Source organism: Phacochoerus africanus, chromosome 1 (genome assembly GCF_016906955.1).
Source record: "Phacochoerus africanus isolate WHEZ1 chromosome 1, ROS_Pafr_v1, whole genome shotgun sequence".
Lineage (NCBI taxonomy): Eukaryota > Metazoa > Chordata > Mammalia > Artiodactyla > Suidae > Phacochoerus > Phacochoerus africanus.
The window spans coordinates 53,964,201-53,968,680 of NC_062544.1; positions in this window are offsets into that span (position 1 = coordinate 53,964,201).

Genomic DNA, 4,480 nt, shown 5'->3' on the forward strand with positions numbered 1-4,480 from the left:
AAATAAATCCACTAAGGACCTAAGGTTTTTTTTTCCCCCCCTAAGTTTTTGAGAGGTAAAGAATTTAATAAAATTTAAAATCTGATTAATGTAAATAGTACACTACAGATTATCTATTTCTTTTCTTGTGTCAGTCTAATAAGTTTTTGTTTTTCTAACAATTTGTCCATTTTCTTTTTTCTTCTTTTTTTTGGCATAAAGTTGTTCTAAATATGCTTGTATGATATTTTTAGATTCTGTAGCCTTTTAAATGATGTCCTTTATTAGCCCAAATATTAACATTTTTGTCATTAATAAATAATTACTCTCTCTCTTGATTTCAGCATTGATTGTTTTCTCTATTGTATTAGTCTTTTCAAAGCTTCAATATTTGTTCTTATTAATTTTCTCTTTGGCATGTTTGCTTTCTGTTTTATCAGTTCTGCTGCTTATTATTTTCATTTCATTTAGATTTAATTGGGTTTTTTTAATTTAATAAACTTAAGTCATTTGTTTTCAGCTTTTTTCTCAACACATAGCTTGAAAAAACAGATCTTACATCAGAATTGCATAAAAATAAAGTATTTTTCCTCTTAATTTCTTTAAAATAAATGTGATAGTTTAAATCAGTTTTCCAATATTTTTTTCTTTATTGCCTCTTAAGAGCCTATTTAGACAATTTTTTGGTAATTATTCCTCCAATGCCTGCAATAAAATTTTAATACCTAAGACATACTGTATACCTGTGTATATGTTGCATGTATATCTGTTTTATGTATAAAAGAGAAAAATATAGTTTATTCTTTTTGTTTAATACTGTTCAGAATGACTAAGTTTTTTTAAGTTAAAAGTGAAACTAAAAAAATGAACAGCTATTAGCGTGTAACCTAACTTTATAAACTGCATGATTATTGGATTATTGCTAAAGTAAATAAGGTAATTTATTTAGTTTTATAAGTTGTAATATATAAAATAATAGCAAATGAGCAACATATATAATACACAGTAATAAGAGCCTTTTTTGTTGTTGTTGTTAGTCTTTTTAGGGCCTCACCCTTGGCATATGGAGGTTCCCAGGTTATAGGTCAAATCAGAGCTGCAGCTGCCATCCTACACCACAGCCACAGCAACACCAGATCTGAGCCACATCTGTGGTCTACGCCACAGCTCTTGGCAATGTCAGATCCTTAGCCCACTGAGTGAGGCCAGGGATAGAGCCTGTGTCCTCAAGGATACTAGTCAGATTCATTTACACTGAGCCACTATGGGAACTGCAAGAAGAGCTTTTGAAATGATGAATTTTTGAAAAAATAATAAACTTAAACATTAAATTTCTTAAAAATTATTTTTAGTAAACTTAACTTTTAATTTTTACTTGATATGAAAAAGTATATAAAGTATATAGCTGCTAGATATTATTTTATACTTTATGTATGTTTTTCTTTTTAGCCGTTGAAGTGATGGGTGGAATAACTTTTATAGAATTAAATAAAATAAAATATAAACAATTTTTTTTAATTTCAAAGCCCAAGCCACACACAAAAACTACTTAGGATCAAGCAATGATCCAATGTCAGACAATAGACACAAGAAGACCACTTCTTGCAATATGCCCTGAGATAAAGCAAATTGAAGGTAAAAAAGCCATCTACTCACCATAGTTTCCTAGCACTGATCTTGTAAACATTTTGTATATTTTCCTTAAACTCAGTGTCAGCAGTGCCCTTGTATTACCCAAGAAACCCAACAAGACAAATTAAATTCTAAGGAATAAGGTTCTGTTGGGTAATGCCATAGACTATTGTAATATCTAAGAATATTTCACCTCCCTCACCAACAACCAATTTTCATCTTCTTGAAGACAATGTCATCCCTGTAGCGAATGTATAGTTTAAAGCAAACATTTTAACAGTCCATTATGGAGTTTACTTGAAGACTATAGTATAAGCCCCTGGGATTGGAATAAATGAAGTTATATGGGTACTTGTACTAAGAAATAAGGAGATTAATAAACAAAACAAAAAAGATAAAACACAGCTTGTCAGAGAGGAAAAAATTTTCTCTACCCTTCTGGGTTCTTCTGGCTGGCCTAAGAGTTAAATTGACATGCAAAAGATTAACAGGAGAAAACCAAATAAAAGCTTAATAACACACATATGTGGGAGAGATGCAGGAAAACATTATTTACCTTAAATAACATCTTCAGCTAAAGACAAAAGAGGATGTTGGGTGTAGTAGTTTTGGACTTCAAAGAATAGGAAAGAAATTCACATGGAGATGGAAAAACAAATATTTGTTTTAAAAAAAAAATCGCTGGGCCATGAAGAGCCAATGGCACATTGAATGAACTCTGATCTCTAAGACCTGCTGAGTTTGCCCACCACACCTTTCCAGCTATCTTTAGTAATAGCTCCATCTGAAAGGCCATTTATCTAAAAATTTGTAAGCAATTAAAGGGAATGTAACAAGAAAAACTTACTGAATCTTCTGCTTCTTAAAAATAATCAGCCTAAATTAATCCTCTTGCCAAGGAGACATATTTTGAGGTGGCAAGCTTTGCCCCCTCTAGTACAAACTTCTTAGAGAAGTATCACCAACTTCTTAAAGAAGTTAGAAGAAGCTGAGTTGATAGATTGTTCCATCTCATTGAACCAGTCTCTTAGTCCTGATGATAGGTTTGTCTAGTTCATTTTATTTCAGGAGGAGGTAATGCATTTGGGATCTCAAAATTAAGCCTGCAAGGTGCAAGCAATCAGGTATTTAATGAGAGACATTTCCATGGAGACAAAAAAACAAAAACAACACCAAAAAACCCCACATTAACAACAGCAGCAAAAAACCTCACAAAATGTAATGTTTGGATGAAATCACACACCAGTTTCTGTGCCTAGGGACAGGCAGTCAATAAGATTTCTAGATGTCATGGTTCAAGTATATTTTGTAGCTTGAAATGTCTCTGATGAGGTCATTGAGTATTGAGGAAAATGTTCTAAGTGGCCTACACAGCAGCAGGAATGAAGATTGTCTAAACAAGAGCTACTATGGTGATCTCTGTTAAGTTTGTATCTGAGCGGTTCAGCTTTAGTCTGCAGGTCTTCACGAAAAGGGCAGCTTCAGTTCTCAATGATTCAAAGTCAAAGTAGGAGAAAATTTGAAAATATAAATTTGGAGAGTTATAGCTAAGTATTTGAGGAAACTAGAAGAACTCAGGATCCAGGCCAGATTACAAGTCGGGGGGAAAACCTCAAAAACAATAACAGGGGAGTTCCCTTTGTGGTGTAGTGGAAATGAATCCGACTAGTATCCATGAGGATGTGAGTTCTATCCCTGGCTTTATTCAGTGGGTCGGGGATCCGGTGTTGCTGTGAGCTGTGGTGGAGGTCGAAGACATAGAAGCTGGAGGCTGGTAGCTGTAGCTCTGATTTGCCCCTTAGCCAAGGGTGCCTATGCTGAGGGTACAGCCCTAAAAAGAAAAAAAAAAAAAAAGTAACAGAACTAGAACCTAACACAATAAGAAGTGTTATAGTTTATATTGAAACAAATTTTTTTCTCAAAAATTACTTCATTTCTATCAAAGATAACCAAAATAAAACTAATTTGTTTGCAAAACAAATTTAGTTTCATTAAACTCAATCGTATTATTCTCATTAAGACAAATAAGAATAGCCATTAACCTTATAGGCACTTTTAAATCTGCTTTTCTGGAACTTTTCATAAGGAATCTCCAGGTTGAATTTTTTTTTTTTTTTGGTCTTTTTGCCTTTTTTCTAGGGCCACTCCTGTGGCATATGGAGGTTCCCAGGCTAGGGGTCCAATAGGAGCTGCAGCCAATGGCCTACGCCAGAGCCACAACAAGGCAGGATCTGAGCAGTATCTACAACCTACACCACAGCTCACAGCAACACCGGATCCTTAACCCACTGAGCAAGGCCAGGGATCGAACCCTGAACCTCATGGTTCCTAGTGTGATTCGTTAACAACTGAGCCACGACGGGAACTCCCCAGATTGAATTTTTAATAGCTTCTCAAGGCTAAGAAGCCAAGCCAAATATTTGTCATCAGATTTAATCTATAATACCTATAAATTTTGGTGAATTCCTCTCTTCCCCACAATATTCTGGGGTTCTTGTGCCTCCCAAGAAGTGACCTTCCTTATTCACCTGGTGCAATTGCTGGGAATCCTGTAAGTAAGGTATCAGACTGTTTTTCTAAGGAGTTTAATGGCTCCATAAAGTCAGTTTTAGTTCCTTGAAGCTGTCTAGTCATATCAGATTCTAAGTATATTCTCAGATTTGAAATTCCAGTCAAAGTCTTGGTAATAAAACCAATGTTTCCAATAGTGTCCTATTACAAAGAGAATAGATTTTTAGTGAACTTATATAAATAATTATATTGCCGTAAAAGTAAGAATATTCACCAAGAGTCTCCAAATTCTGGAGGGATGAGACAGGGAGAAAAATATAAATGATTCAATTCTGCTTACAAAAGAATAATTTACCAA